Source organism: Mustela erminea, chromosome 6 (assembly GCF_009829155.1).
Source record: "Mustela erminea isolate mMusErm1 chromosome 6, mMusErm1.Pri, whole genome shotgun sequence".
Lineage (NCBI taxonomy): Eukaryota > Metazoa > Chordata > Mammalia > Carnivora > Mustelidae > Mustela > Mustela erminea.
In genome coordinates, this window is record NC_045619.1 from 135,573,889 (window position 1) to 135,590,188 (window position 16,300).

At 46.1% G+C, this 16,300-nt stretch overlaps 1 protein-coding gene across 9 annotated transcripts in view; it reads right to left on the minus strand.

Moving 5' to 3' along the window:
- CELF2 (CUGBP Elav-like family member 2) overlaps positions 1–16,300 on the minus strand; it is a 504,997-nt gene that overhangs the window by 202,935 nt on the left and 285,762 nt on the right. The gene's annotated exons all lie outside the window — the stretch shown is intronic.

The window sequence follows — 16,300 nt, forward strand, 5'->3', positions numbered from 1 at the left end:
TCACCAGAAGAAAGAAGAAATCAACAAGTGATGGTCCTGGGAAACGACACCTGACAAGTCCAGAACCGTGATGTCCTTTCTTATGTTCCTGGCCTGGCAGCCCAGGAGGGGGATGGAGGGAAGAGCCAAGGCAGAACCGTAACTCGGGCGATTCTGCACACGGGCACCCAGGTCTACACAGACTGCCACGTCCCAGGAGGCGTTTCTAGAATCCAATCCTCCCAGGACTGCGGAAGCCCTTCCCAACTCTGACCTCAGAGACACCTGCTTCGGCGACAGGACATGTAGGACACGTCCACACCATCTCCCTACTTGGGTTGGCGGTGTGTGCGCACGGGTGCTCATGCGGAAGACTGCATCTCCTGCCACTGCTATCCCCACCACTCTGTCTCTAGCATAATTTTAATTAATGAGAAAAGTCCATAGAATGTTATCATCCCCCTTCTTCCACCTTTGGAAACACGGCTATATTCCCTTACCAGCCAATTAGTGGTAGCAAGCGGGAGAACGAATCCTCTCATATTCGGTGCCCCCAATTCCCCACGCACCGTCTAGTGGTGATGATAATTATATTAACGGTAATGATGATGCTGACGATGGTGTTCTCAATGAATTTAAAACACCTAAAAAGGCCACTTTAACGGGGAGTGGAAAAGAAGGTTGATTTTTCCTTTTGGAAACACTGCCTGAGAAACGAAGCGCTCGTATTGCCTTGACAAGAATCACCGAGGTCTCGGGGTTAGAAGGCAAGGTAGAGCCATCTCTATTTTAAAACTAGAAGATATTGATTCACTGAGCAATTGAAAATTGCATTTCCCTGTTCACTGGCTTTCCAAATACTGGTAGTAAGACAATAAGGTGGTTTTGGAGTCGGGGCCCAAGCTTCAGGTCTGGGCTACGTGTGTGAAAATGCAATGCTTTTTCTCATTAAGTCCCAGTTCCCAAACTACCCTCCATCATTATTTCATTGCACTGGCCAGGTCTTTTGTCCGTAAATAATTTTTGTTGACTGAACTTCTCTTGCCTCCCAGATGCCTATGTTAGCACTGATGATTACCAGCACTTTCCCCTGAATAAGTCTTATTGTCCAGTTTATTGCCACATGAATTCCTTCTCCTTAAATAAACATAAAGGTGTTTCTCTGGTCACCCACCATGTCTCCTTCTTACTTTGTTATTAAAAATGTATAAAGCAGCAACAACGATAAGAACAACAAAAAAACCACACGTGAGGTCTATTTGGCATCCCGCACTTCCATTACCAGTGGGAAAACTGATGAACCCGTAGTAGCTCAACCAACAGCTTAAACGTGTGTGTGTGTGTGTGTGTGTGTGTGTGTAAAATCAGAGCTGGGAATACACATGTGTGCACACACTTCATTAGAAAGATCAATCTGGCCTCACCTTTCTTCAACTTCTGTAGTTTCTGATTCTCCTTCTAAAATCAAATAACCCATAACCTCGAGTTTTGTATGTGTTCCCTCATTACTGATCTCTGGAGAACGCTCTCTCCCTCCTGGGTCAGAGCTTGAAGAAAATAAAAGGCTTGTGACCCCCGTGGCTGAGATGAAGAACCACACGGAGGAGCCTAGAAATCAAGATTTTCCCGAAGAGGCGTTAACGTCCAATAAAGACGTGGTATGTAGAAGAGTGTCAGTTCAGAATCTGTTGGAGACGTTGCCAAAATTCCGCCATATTTCACGTGTAGTTGAATGTGCAAATATGGACAATCCCCTTGAAAACCAAAAATGCACATGAGAAATAAACAACAGATCTAAAAAAAAAAAAAAAAAAAAAAAAAAAGGCTACCCTGGGGTATCCCCCAAGATATTTCGTGTTTTCTTTACGAAAACCAGGTCTATCACACAGATTGCACAGAGTCTCGTCAGAGAACTGGCCTCTTCTACCGCAAATATTTGATTATTGTAAGTTAACCAAATTCATAAGACGCAACTTCCGCTTTAAGGGAGAAGTCTCTTTCCAAAATGTACTGCTGTCTGAGATATTGATTTGTTCTCAAACTGCTCGTGGAAATGCACTGAGCTTCAATGTATCTGCCAGAAACTCAGAAGCAGCAGACAAGTCATTCATAGGATTTCAATTATTTTTCATCTGTAACCTCTATGACATAAGGGCAAGTTGCTTAGTGAGAGAGAGAATGCTTTCACATCAGCCAGACAAGCATTTACAATCCTCTGCAATCCAGAAACCAAGAACGGTTGCCCATTTAAAGAAAAAGAAAAGTAAATCCTCTTTATAATTGAAAATAGCCTTCCTCCGCAACTCTTCAAGGCTTGGCTAGGAAGGGAAAAATGTCTTAGTTTAGGAGGCAGGTTGCACTGACTGTGGATCCCCAGAAAAACTCAGCTCATTCTTCTTAGGAATCAATCCTAACTAAGCCAACCACTCGCCATCATTTACAAAAGCATCCACACAGTGCCCCTCATCTCTCTGGCTCCTTTCTTTCTAGATCTTGCTGGAGGACCTACCTGCCAAGAAAGGCAGGTGCGTCGGTAACTCTGTGTGGTCGTTATGCCCATCTTGAACAGAGAAATTCAGGAAACAAACAAAACACTCAAGAACAAGATGAAGATTCACATTAGGAGGCCCAGAGTAAAAAACAAAACAAAACAACAACAACAAAAAAACAAAACAAAACTTTAACACCATTCCGCTAATGCTACATTAGTATCTCATCAAAGGATTTCCTATCACTTCCAGCTGTCAGTTCCCGGGGCAGAGGCAGACGCGAGAGTGGAAACGGAGAGCACACACTAAATGTTCAGTGTGCTTATCTTGCAACCGGCCCTGCCCTCTCCCAATACGCTTGCTACACATGCATGTAGTTGTGCCATCCTGAGCAGGAGGATATAGTAAAACGTGGGCTCTACTGCCTTCCCCAGTGGCCTTGTGCCTTGTTAGCCATGGCCATGATGCTCCATGGCAAGGGGCTTGCAGTCAGGCCGGCACACTGGGGGAGACTCTTCCTTCAGCACGTTTTACTATTCCAGAAGTGGCTATTTCAGAAGTGGCCCCTTGTTGTGTGCTGCTAGAATGGCACTAGCAAGATCATGCCGGCGGTTTTTCTGCCTTCCTCCCCCGGCAGACAGCAGACTCAAGGGACCGAACCTCCCCTGTCCGTTCCCTCTGCACCTCAGGTTGCCGATCCAAGTTCTTCTGCTTCTGCTTCATGAACTGGCATATTTATAGACCGAGCAGTGTCTAGGGCAAGCAAAGCCATGACACAGGAACCTGGACAGGGTCTGGTCTACACTTAGGCAAAAGGCGGGGCAGAGCCCAAGCAGGAGAGTGGGTTACAACATAATTCCTTCTGTTCCATGACATTTTTTTTCTGTTCCACTCAGTGATGGAGAGAGTGTCTCTCACCTGGAGACACATATTCTTGTAATGCCTCCAAAGATAATGCATCAGGGAAGGAGTAACATTAATTTTTCTGAAACGTCTATTAAAATGCAAAGCGTCAAGAAGACCCCAGGCAGCCCTGGATTGGGTAGATTCCCACGTGCTACCTAGACCGCACCAGTAATTCACCTTTTGTAAGAAGGGAGGCAGGGAGGCAGGAAGAAACGTAGACGGGGAAAGGACAGATCAGAAAATACAAAACACGTGCACCCAATAGTTAAGAAAAATAACCACCCCTAAAGACCAACAAATTTGAACATTAACTAAAAAACCCATAAAACAGACAGGCCAAAGTAGAAAGTGAGGCTGAAAACCAACCTGCTTCTCCCCTGAAGAGGGAGGCAGCCGTGCGCCATTCGGAGAACACAGGAGGCTCTAGAACACACCTGGGGCACAGCCCTGCGTCTGCCACGTGCCCGGGGTGACTTGGATCTCACTGAATTTCAGACTCGTATGAAAAAATAAGAACATGAAGTGGGTGATATTTAAAGGCATGTTCAGCTTTGAAGTTCTGGATAGAAATGCCTTGAGTCCGTCCACACACTAGGTGTGTGAGGGCCCAGGGGTTTCCTGATACTTTTAAAGCCCAGGTGTGTCTGCTGTTCGAGAAACAGAATCAAGGTCCTACTGCAGATCCATGTGGATGCGACAATTTGTCCTATGATTGAGTGACACCAATTAGGGGGAAATAGATGGGAAATTCTGGAGATGGTGCTATAAAAACAAGCTTTCTATAGAGAGAAAATGCTGGATCGATACCTCTCTGCCGTAAAAACAGAACAGAGGCCCCAGAGCTTCCCTGGGTAAGCCATAAAGGTCTAGATGAGAGGCACAACCACAAACCTACTAGAAATAGCTCTTGGAAAGTAATCTCGATAATCAGGGACGAAGGAGGCGTCCTTAAGCATGATGTTTTTCTAAATCACAAAGGAATGCATTGATGGATCTGCCCACAATAGAAGACAACCAGCAAAACTGACAGGAGACACCTGCCATCTCTAAAAAGACCTGCCTCTCTACAAAGGATTATCATCTAGACTATAGAGAAGATCCACAAGAAAAAAAAAAAAAATTTGCATAAATTATGAACAAAACTCAGAGAAGAAAAAGTCCCGGTGGCGAAGAAGTATTGAAAGACAAGTCCAAGCTCACTAGAACTCCAAGAAATGCTGATTTAAACGACAAGGATGCAGCCGGCGTCAGAGTTGAACTGGAAACTCAAAGAGAGGCTCACAGCAGCGCGGGAAAGCAGCCGGAGTCCTTCACGGCGGGGCAGGATGCGCTGCGTCCGCCGCTCTGAGCAGTGCTGTGTCTGGGGAGATGCGGTGTGCCCGCGCCCCACGATCCCGAGAGCACAACCCACACTGGCTCCCCCACAAAGCCAGAGGAGGACATGCATGTGCATGCCAGCATCGTTCGAGAGGCGGTGACAATGACGTCACTACGGAAGCCAACAGATAAAACGTGGCCGATCTGTGGGAGGGCACGCCACGCGGGAGCCACGAGGAGGGAATGAGATGCACAGCAGCACGAGCAGCTCTGAAACCAGAGCCGACTGGGAGGAAAAAGATAGGAACCAGAATCTATAAAACCCCTCTGGAGAGCATACGATTCACCTGTGCAAGGATGCATTTTCCAAGGTCACAGATGTGACTACCGCAGCATCGACTGCATGATGGCGGTGACCTCCGAAGGGCACGGGAATGGGGACAGGGGCTGCGCAGGGAGAGAGATGCATGGCCTGATGGCGGGGACAACCACTTACAGAGGAGGGTGATTCTGTCCCCCAGCTCCGGACACCTGAATGGGCAGGGGAGGAACTGGAGGCGGCGGCGGGGCAGGAAGGGGGGTGACTGGCGGGAGGCTGACTTGCTTGCTTCTCTTGAAACCTGGAATGTGGACAGGATCAAGGTGTGAGGACCCAAAATGCTGGACTGAAAGCCTTCGAAAGAGGATTCAGCGAAGGAGTTGAGATGGTTTCACTTCTAGAAATACACGTTCGGTGAAAACACAGTGCGGCGTTCACTCAGTAAGATCAGGCAGTACGTACGGATCAAGGCAGGTACTTATTTACCAGGTTCTCGAGATTGTAGGAGGCAGAGATTCAAACTAAAAGCAGCCGTTCCCCAGATGTGCTGAGATGCCCACCGTCCTCTGATGGCCTGGCTACCTGAGCCCCCAAATCCACAGGACGCACCATACAAGCAGCGCGAGGACCTGGGACGCTTCTTGTCAGTGAGCAGTGCGGCTCGAGGGAAGACTGTTTTCGAGAACGAAGGACGCAGGCTGGTGGACGAGGCATCAGATCCTGCTTAGACGAGCCACTGATTTAGCTGCCCACATTCATATTCTGCATTAAGAACGGATCCCTGGTCCACGCAGAATACGGGAGAAATCCGGGACAACGGGTCCGCACGCCAGTTTTGCCTGGACCTGCCGGAGCTCCCTTCCTAGAGCAGGTGTGTGGCCTCAGGGGTGCAAGAGGCCTCCGCCACCCCCTCGACCCCCCCACTGCAGCGCCCGCCAGGCCCACACGGGCCTCTGCGCTGGTGACGCCGCGGCTGCCGGACATGACAGGTGGCTCCACGGCCCGGAGCCACAGAGGAAGCTGGTTGGCGCAGCGGAGCGGGTCGCTAATGGAAATGATGTAAGTCTTAGCTTCCAACAAGCATAAGCCCGTTTCAAGTGGGACATCTGGAAGGGCTTTACTCCCTCCGGAATGCACCAGAATTAGCAGAGGAAATGGGGCAGGGAAAGGAAAGCAGCCTGGTTCTCCTGCGTTTGGAAGATATTCAAGCAGATGGGGTTCCAGAACGACCTTTCGGAAGGGAGGTGAGAGTAAGCCTGGACGTGTGAGAGGACGCCTGCACGCCGGCCGTCCTGCCCCCCGAGGGCCAGGGCCCTGTTCGCGGTCACTGCAACCACAAACCCCAGCTCCCTGCTCGGCAATTAGCAGCGTCCAGCAAGACGGACAAAAACACCAGCCACGACTGTTCGACTCCCCACAGCAGTCACTGTTTAATCTATGTATTAATGTTCCCACTCCTGCTTCACACGTCTCCTTCAAGTGTCCTGTGGATGCTGGGTCCTCGTCCTCACTAGAAAAGCTGCATGGAAATGAAGGTTCTGCTTATGTTCTAGGATTAATATTACAACTCTCAAGATGGGTTTAAATGCCTTCTTTTTCTTTTTCTTTTTCTTTTTTTTTGCTTCAGTCTGTCTTTAAAGGGGCTAGGAGTGCCTTCTTCAAATGATCAGGGCGTATGTGATGCCGTGCACACATGGGATTGACAAAGACCTGAGGTCGATTCTCTGAAATGGAAAGCGCTGGACAGTCATCATGTTTCATGAAAACAGCTGAGGCACGGCTTACACGCACTTTGTTCTGATTTCTGCTCCATCAGAGAGACCTCCCGTAAGCGAATAAGACACTACAGTCAGGTAACACTAAGAGCTATGAAGAGATCTTAGAGGTAGGAGCTCGCATGGAACTGGGGTGTTATACTGTCTTGAGTGGGGGGCTCCGGCCTGGGTGGATACTGGGGAAGAGCGGGCCACTGCGTCCCCGGGGCAGAGGTGTGCATGGGGCGCTTGGAGAAGCAGAGGGAGGCCAGGGTGAGGAGTGGTATGAGCAGGGGAGGGAGTCCTGACACGGGGAACAGGGGCAAGGAGAGAACATCGGTGAGGTGATGGCCTCAGCGAAAGAAACTCAGAGTTGACCTGTAGCGGGAGAGCGGAGAGACAAGAGCTGGGCGCCGGTGAACGCAGGGGCTGCAGAGGTAGTCGGGGTCGCTGGTGTTTTGGAAGTAAGTGAAGTCACTCATCCCAGGAGCAGCTCACACTTGTTCCCTGCACCAGCAACAACACAGATTCACCCACACACCATCCCCGCGGCACCTCCTTGGAGAAGGGACTTCATCATCCCCACCACTGATGAGGCAACGGACCTCAAGAAGCAAACCAGCTGATTCAAGGTCACGGCTAGAATGCTACAGACCCCGATACCCAGATAGTCTGGCTCTGGGACCTGTGGCCCCCATCACCCATGTATACTATGAAAAGGACGACTTACAATTTTTCACCCAGTGAAAAGGTGATGCCTTCATCAATCTGGATTGCAGAAAGTTACTTCCCCATCACACCAACCCGACTGGATGGGTCCCCGCATCACGGTTTTAATTTTGTCAATCAGGAAATTAGTGGATTGGAAAGAAGATCCTGGGTCCCACTGCTTCTTAGGTGACCAAGTTTTTCAGTGTTTGTGGATCTACAGAGAAGGTGACCCCACAGCTGTAAGTGGCAGTCTGTCCCGGGGTCCTTGTCCCCCATTCCCCAGCGGTCACCGAGCGAATCCCGTGCCACCGGGCCAGGCTACACATCAACTGCATACAAGAATTCGAAGGCTCTGACGTCCCATGGTTTCCCCCGATGACTCCCACACCTACAAACTCCACCGACCATTATGAGAAAATGAACTATAACCTATGTCTAATGATTTCTTTCTTAGTTCAAGGATATTTTGCTTTTTTTCCCCAAGAGCATTTCTTATCTCTCACTATTTCTGCTAAATACATTAGGTTCATAAAGCAAGCCTCACCAGAACATTTTGTATGTGTTTCCTAAAAGGTGAAGTCCAGTTTTTTCTTTATACGAAGGTTACAGAACGTGATCATCTGAAAGAAAATTGTAATAGTTTATAGCACATGGCAAAATGCAAGCAACTCAGAAATACAAGAGGAATAAGATTCTAAAAATTCATTTCCTCCAAGTGCATGGAATTGTATTCGATGATGTAACTTATGGTACATTAATCGTGGTATCATGTGAAAAGCAGTCAACACCAGTGACAACCATATTAGTGCTGGAGATAAAAGGTTAAGGGCAAAATCTAGGTGTCCGTCCTTCTTCCTTTGTCCCAGGACTTTTTGTGCCTTGCTAAACGAAAACTAAATGACCCACCATAAACAGCACTACCCGGGCTTCTCACATTTCAAGAAAGGATAAACTCAGAGGAGTTATTCGATTGCCCAATAATTTATCCTACTGATCTTTTTTTTAAAGATTTTATTTATTTGACAGACAGAGACCACAAGTAGGCAGAGAGGCAGGCAAAGAGAGAGGAGGAAGCAGGCTCCCTGCCAAGCAGAGAGCCCGATGCGGGACTCAATCCCAGGGCCCTGGGGTCATGACCTGAGCCGAAGGCAGAGCCTTTAACCCACTGAGCCACTCAGGTGCCCTATCCTTCTGATCTTATTAACAATATATCTTACAATAGTTTTTACCATGATCTCTGGAACTGCCAAACTATATGCCTGTGTGAATTCACCTACTGCTTATCTACTTATTGGATATTTATTGGGGTTCTACTAAGGACCAGTTATTGGAACCTACAATCTTGAAGAGAATGACCTTACAAATAAGTATGTACCAGGTACGGGGTTTAATTTCATGTGTCAAGAGCTTTATGAAGTTTATAGAGGTCATTATGAAAACCCTAAGAGAAAGAGTACGCTGTGATCCCCATTTTACAGATGAGAAAAATGAGGTTCAGGGAGGTCAAATGAATTGAACGTCATTGGTCCTGGTGAAATCAGGTTTCAAGCTCAGGTTAAGGTAGTTTAAAATCTTGTACCTTAAAAAAAAAAAAAAAGCGTTAGGCTGTATTGTCTCTTGCAAGATATTAAAATGTATAAAAAATGTAACCAGCTATATATTTACAATGTAAATAGATAAAAAATGTAGCCACCAATGTACCAGAAACAAGGCATCTGAGCTGAATCTTAAATGATTCCTCGAAGAAGGAAGCACGCTGTGGGGTTGGCTGTGAGAAGGCAGACATTTCTTCAAATACCAGTAGTAGTAGGTCTTGTACGGCTGGGTGACAAGTGTATACAGGTTGCTAACTAAAAAGTTGGATAATAAGTTGGAGCCACATAGTGAGGTGCCTATGGAAATGCTAAGCTGTTGGAACTCCAGCTACTGGGCTAAGGGAGGCGCTAGAGAAACTCAAATAGGGAATGACGTGGCTGGGTTCTAGAAAGATCTGTGACTTCCGTATTGAGGCAGGGAAGGTGGCCCAAGAGAGTAATCTTACAATGAGGTGAGGGTCTGTTCTTGCATGATGAGGGGAAGGCGATGCAGTTTAAAAAATGCATTTAGTAAGAAAACACAGGATTGAGAGTTCTGTGAGCTGCAGTTGAGGGAGAGAGAAGGGGTTAAGCAGGATTCTGATGCAGTTTGGGTGACTTTTTCTTTTTAAGGCTTCTACAGACAAATGAGAGGGGGAGTTAGGAATTCCATTTTATGTGGAATGCGGCTGCCTATGGAACATATGGAGATTTCCAAAAGAAAATTATTGGAATTCAAGAAAAAAAGGAGGGCTTGAGATAAAGATTTAGAAGTCAATGTAGTACGGATGATGTTTAAAGCCACAGCATGGCTGAACTTGGGACCTGGAGGATAGCTAGGCCCGGAGTTTCAGGGACAAACAGCACATCCCCACCAACGTTACAGGCCACCATCTGATTCTGATGCTAGAACAGAAGCCCATATATTTTAAAATCTGAAAACGCTTTAGTATAATGAAGCCTCAGTAAGACAGAGTTTAACTTCCAAAGGAATCGATACCACCTACATTGGTTCCATATTCAGCTAGGGCAGAAACTGTTTACACAGGGAAAGTAAAGTTACTTTGTGAACTGAGAGTTGCTTAGATATTTTAATTTTTTTTCTTACCTCATACTCCCCCAAAATAACCAATCAATGCCTTCTTCTTTCAATCGATGATTTTAAAACGGGCATACTAGGGAAAGGATCTTGCAATCTATTGAAGGTCTATTTATATCATGGACAGAAAAGCTTAAGTAAACAACGATTGCTATTTTTGTGAATTTATTTCTGCTTACGCAATGGGTTCACTGGATTATAGTCTCACTAAGGGTAAGCGTCAAACTTTGCAACTCTGAAACTTCAGCGTAGTAAAGAAAAGGGAGAAGGGGAAGTTCTCGTTCTAACACGGTAGCTTGATCAAGAGCTCTGCCATTATCGTTAGTTCAATAAAGGGCCCCACTGCTTCGATGTGGAAGAAAATACACTTTAAAAAATACATTTATTAAATCTGGACTATAACTTTATTATGGGAGTTCAATGTGTTCTCCCAGGAAACAGCTTTAAACCAGGATACGTCAGCAATAATGATATTTTCCCGTCATTATCCAAATTGTCAACAAAAGGAAAGATCATTATGATCCCATATAAGAGAGAAAGAATGGAGCAATAAACTAGATACATTTCCCACAGGATGATATTAAAGCAGAATTATTCCAGGCAAGGGAGAGACAATACTGGGTAGGTAGAGGTTGGAAGTTTTTCTGTTGTGTCAGAGAGGTGAAAATATGCCAGTCAGCCAGTCAGAAAGGGCACATCCTTGCGGCTTAGATAGCATGGCTGGTTTTTTACAAAGAAACCTAGACTATGCCTGAGTTTAACAGAGAAAGTCGTGTGTCTTATTGTCTAGGTTGAAATGCCCTTCCACCTTGGGTTCTAGGACATAGAGCGTCCTGGGCCATTCCTCCTCTGTGTGCGGGGAAGGCTCATCTTCCTCTACGAGCTGGAGAGTTATTAAGCACCCTCACTCACACTCAGGACTTGAGATCACTCCTGTCTACACATAGGCACAACTTGTATCTCCACCCTGGCCTGTCTTATGTAGTCCAGACCTGTGCCTCTAATCCCCTATTGGACAAGACCATTGGGGTGTCTCAAAGTACTGCAGAGCACTCCACATACCTAACACGCAGCACTCCTGGTCATTTTCTTCCAACCTTGGCTCCCTCCCAGAGACTAACGCTCCCCACTCAACCAGGACCTTCACTCACTCGAGCACTCAAGAAACCCTGGGCTATCACTTAAGCCTCTCCCCATCTCTCATGCTCCAAATATAATCATCACATCGTCCCACTGGTTTCCCCTCTCACTGTCTACCAAGATTCTGAAACAAAGTGTTTTAGAAACAATCATCAAGTCTCAGAATCTAGATGGCACCAAAGGTACTGAGTGGAAAATGTTCTTCCTGGCCTGCTGGTTTGACATTAGGTCATCTGCATTTTCATGTGGATTTTGTGTCACTGCATTAAATTTTTCATTTCAGAGATGAGAAGAAGACTGGATAGCTGCTATACAAGACCTCTTAGTACTACAAATACAGAAGGAGAGGTAGCTTTTCCTGCCTCTCTTGAGCTATCTGTTCACTGGGTTTGAACATGTGTGATTGCTAGCCACTTCTCTGCTTTGAAAAGTCTCACACTACAAAATACTATGGGACTACTTTCTTTCTTTTTTTTAAAGATTTTTATTTATTTATTTATTTGACAGAGAGAGAGAGAGATCACAAGCAGGCAGACAGAGAGAAGGGGGGAAGCAGGCTCCCTGCTGAGCAGAGAGTCTGATGCAGGGCTAGATCCCAGGACCCTGAGATCATGACCTGAGCCACCCAGGCGCCCCATGGGACTACTTTCTAGACAGGAACATGTACGTGATTATATTCGTGTTTGTGGACTAAGATTTAATGTTCAGCTGCTGGTTGGTGGGGGAACAGTAGTAGATCGCATGTCGTATTTTTCCTTTCAGGTACATGGATGAATTTCATGGACTTCCAAAATTCCTTTTCCATTTCTTAGACAATATAATCCACCTATATTTATTGAACGTCTATCTGGCCCAGCACAAAGGCGGCCCCTTGCCACTTGTGAAGAATGTGCTCATTTTCTAGGAATGTAAAGGGGGGACAGAAGCATTTCTACAATTAGTATCACTCTCAGCTGATATCTCAGAGCTCCGCTGTACTGGCCCTGGGTGATTCTGCATGATAAACATAAACTGTGTTCCCGATCATCAGGATAGGTCTGTCATACACACTAAATTCAGAATTCTATCATTAAAAATGGTAGCAACCTACCACTGGATAGTAAAGACTGTAATTTACACAGCAGTGAGCAGAAATAAGTTATTCCATGAAGAAAGGTCAAATCTAGAGAGGTAATTACATAGGAATGTGTTGAGCTGAAAAGTAATTTTACATGATCATGAGTCACAGGGACTATAAAATTTCAGTCGAATTTAACTGATTACATTGGTGTTAATGCCATCACTACTAGAGACAGGCAGAAATAGAAGGAAACCTGCAAGTCCACGTGAGGCGCTAGTCTTCTTTTTAATCTCTCTCTGAAATGTGTTTGTTTTAGGCAGACACCTAGTAAAACGCCAATGAAGAGGAAAAAAAAAAATCGACCCCAAGATAATTTTAAATGAGAAATAAAATCTGGAAGGAAGCCATGCCAGAATTTATTGAAAAACAGATTTTTCTCCTTCAAAAATGTTATTAAAAAATACGAATGTTTTTGTGACTTATTGCCAAGTTTATTTTATAGGCTCTCTGCTACTCAGATGTACCATACTGTACAATATGATGGATGGAGGCTATTAATCATTTTTACTGAGAAGCAGAACAGCCCGTGCTACACACCACTATTAAAAAGGTGAGGTATTCCGAGAGTACATTCATTTCCTCATAACGTCACATGTCACACCTCCCCCGGCTTTCCAACTAGTTCCTTCCAATGGACTCGCGTACTCCGCGGGTCCTGAAGGACGGGCTGGCTGCTGGGAAAGGGCTGTCACGCTGCCCCAGGAGGACGGTCCTAGCTCTCTGGCCAGATTTCTATCTGAAGGCGTGCCTGGGCTTTGGACAGTGTAACCCTGTTTGTATTTCTGCCTGTTATCTGCATTTTGAGCCAAAGCCTGATTCACATAGTCTCTTCCTACACCCACTCCGGCTGGGGGGGGGGGTGGCGTGTGCACGGGGAGCCTGTCCACTCTCAGCCCCGGCCAGCGGCCCGGCGGGGGTTGGCCCCACAGGCAGAGTCCAGCCCCGGTCTGCCGCTCAGCCCCGACACTAGCCACGCTGAGGAAGGACCCGGAGGCCCATCCTTGGATTGAAAGATCCGAGAGACCACGGCCTGGGGTCTTAATTACTGTTGCAGAGAAAATAATAAACTCATGATACGTTTTTGTACATATCACAGATTCCTTGTCTTAGATTTAAAAAAATGAGAGTGCCCACAGGGACTGCCTCCTCTCTCCAGGGGCAGACAAGGTCTCAGGGGCTATCCTCTCTTTCCCTCCTCTTGCTCCCCCGCCACAACGCCTCCCCGCTAAGGCCTCCTTTTCTGAGGCGGCCTCCTCCTTTCTCTATAGCACACTGCGGTCTACGCGGACTTCCAGGTTCTGCTGTCCCCGGGGCCGCTGGGGCCGAGCGGAAGTGAGAATCAGATGAATCCCTCCACCTGCTAAGGCTGAACACCTGAGTCTTCTGCTCTGGGCTGAACCAGAGCCAAGGGCACACGGGATCCCGACCCTTCACAGAGAGAAAAGGCAGTGGCTCCCGAGGGCCTCTCTCTGTCCAGGGCGAAGAACTCTATTCACCAGCTTCTTTATCCCAGGCCTGCTTAGTCCATTCAATACAACATACGGGTAGGAAAAAACCAGCTCACAGTTCAAAAAGACAGAACTTTAAACCTTTACTCACTCTCTGGCTTTCTTCGCTTCATAATCCTGCATTTGCTTTTTCTGGGTAGCGTCTGGGGACAACATACCCCTTACTGGCAAGACCGCATCCCCTCTATGAGCAGTCACTGCTTGTCAGACGGGAACAACCGACTCACACAGGAGTGCGACACCCCGCTTCACGGGACTTATGTTAGAATTTTATGTGGCTGGGGGCAAGATGGGTCATGTTCCAGAAGGCCACAGCCTGGGGAAGAGACCAACCTCGGGCCAATCTGGGAAAGCCCCAATCACGGGTGACTGTAAGGGCGGAGCGTATCAGTTGTTGAGAGAAACCTACTGCAGCTTAGCATATTAGAAAACTCTGGAGAAACCCAGGTACCTAACAGGATTCTAAAAATCGGAATGGAAGAACAGGTCATGTTGCATGCTGACCCTGGTCATGAGGAGCCCATGCAAAGATTCAGATTCCAGAACTGAGGCAGAATGTCCCAGACAGAGTAAAGGTGGCTTGAGACCCAGCTACTGACCGGGAGCACCGCACTGCTGCAGATCTCCTGGTTCCAGAGTTCAGGGTCAAGTGGAAGCCTATTAGAGTAGGAGGCAAGTGTTTTTAGGTCAAGGACTAGAACCACGAAGGTCATTTTATCGGGTATTTTAATCCTCCCAAGCCATATTTCCATCTCCCATCCATCTCTCTTACCCTAAATTCCCCTCCTCATAAGTTTACTTTAAAACCTTTCTGATCTCTCTTCACATAGATCAAGAGCAGACAAAGGACTTTGAAAAGCAAATGGAATGACTTTATGGATACATAGCCAAAGAGAAGCGACAGAAGCATTTTTTAAAGGTAAGTTTCTTATGTTAACAGTTCAATGAAATAATTCTGTCTTTGCTCTCTTGATTTTTATTACAATAGCCACAGACACGAGAACAAATGGGAAGGTCAGCCCAACTTTTGTTGGGATACTAATGGGAAATGTTATAAATCTCTAAATTGGGTAAAGATGGAAAAATATGGAAATTGTCAAGATAAAACATGGTCAGGAGAATTTTGTGAGGAACAATGGTATTCCGCAGACCACATTTTTTTGAACCAGTGATTAAAAACTTCATTTCCTTGTTGGCTTTAACGTCTAGCAGATTGGCATGTATTTGAAAGCATAAGGAACTAGTACTAAAGAAATGCAAGAATGAGAAGGAGGATTTGGTTAGTAATAAGCTTATTTCAGACCTCTTCAGATTAAGGTCAAGTATAAAATTCTCATTAGTTTCCAGTTTATTTAAATCAGGGCTGCCGTGATTTGAAAGTCACCTCCATCATCTGGAGCTAAGAAGAAGTGTGTGAGCAGGTCCACAGCGCCCAACAGGGAAAGTTACCCGTGGTTTCCCCTTTTGTAAAAGATACTTAGAATTGCTAAGATCTAAGCCTTTTTTTTTTTTTTTTTAAAGGCTATTTTGAGAGAGAGCGAGCTTGAGTGCCAGCAAGGGGAGGGGCAGAGGGAGAGAAAATCTCAAGCAGACTCCAAGCTGAGTGCTGAACCCAGAGCTCTGATCACAACCCTGAGATCATGACCTGAGCCAAAATCAGGAGTCGGAGGCTTAACGGATTGGAGCCACTGAGATGCCCCGATTTTTTTCCCCCCTCTTTGGTTCCACGGAGAAAAGCTTTGCCAAAACCCTACTCTGGCCAGCCCCCCAAACCTAGCCTGCCTTCAATTAGTACAAGAAACAGACTGGAGAGACAGCAGCCTTTTCCCTCTTTGATTGTTAACTGCTTTCATTTTCCATTTTATTTAAGATACTTAATTTGTTTTTAGTGATTTACTCTTCTTTGTAATTAGATGTAGCGATTAGCAAGCATCTTTTCCTTGGCAATGCAGTTTCCCTTCAACGGAAATGAGCTTAAGTCAACATTACACTTACCACTACTAAGTGTACAGATCTGTAAAGGGGAAAACAACCGACTAGACTCCCTTTCTTACGATTAAGTAATGCAAATGAGAGGTGAGACAAAGAAAGAAGTAATTAGTAGGAGGGAAGAACAAAACGGAGATTTTTAAAAAGCAGAATCCATTCATAACACAACACTTCTCCGGAGAGCTGTTCTAATAGATTACCTTGCTGAAAATGCATTATTTAAGTCTTAGTTGTTTGGAGCTAGAGGTAAAAGCATCTTCTCTGCACTGGGCTCGTAATACCTTTCAAATAAATGCAGGTCAATGTGAGGCTACTTACTTGTCTTTGCAAAATCAGATTTGATGTCAGCACAAAGGCAGGAGGAGATAAAAGGGGTTATTAATACCTAGGAATGT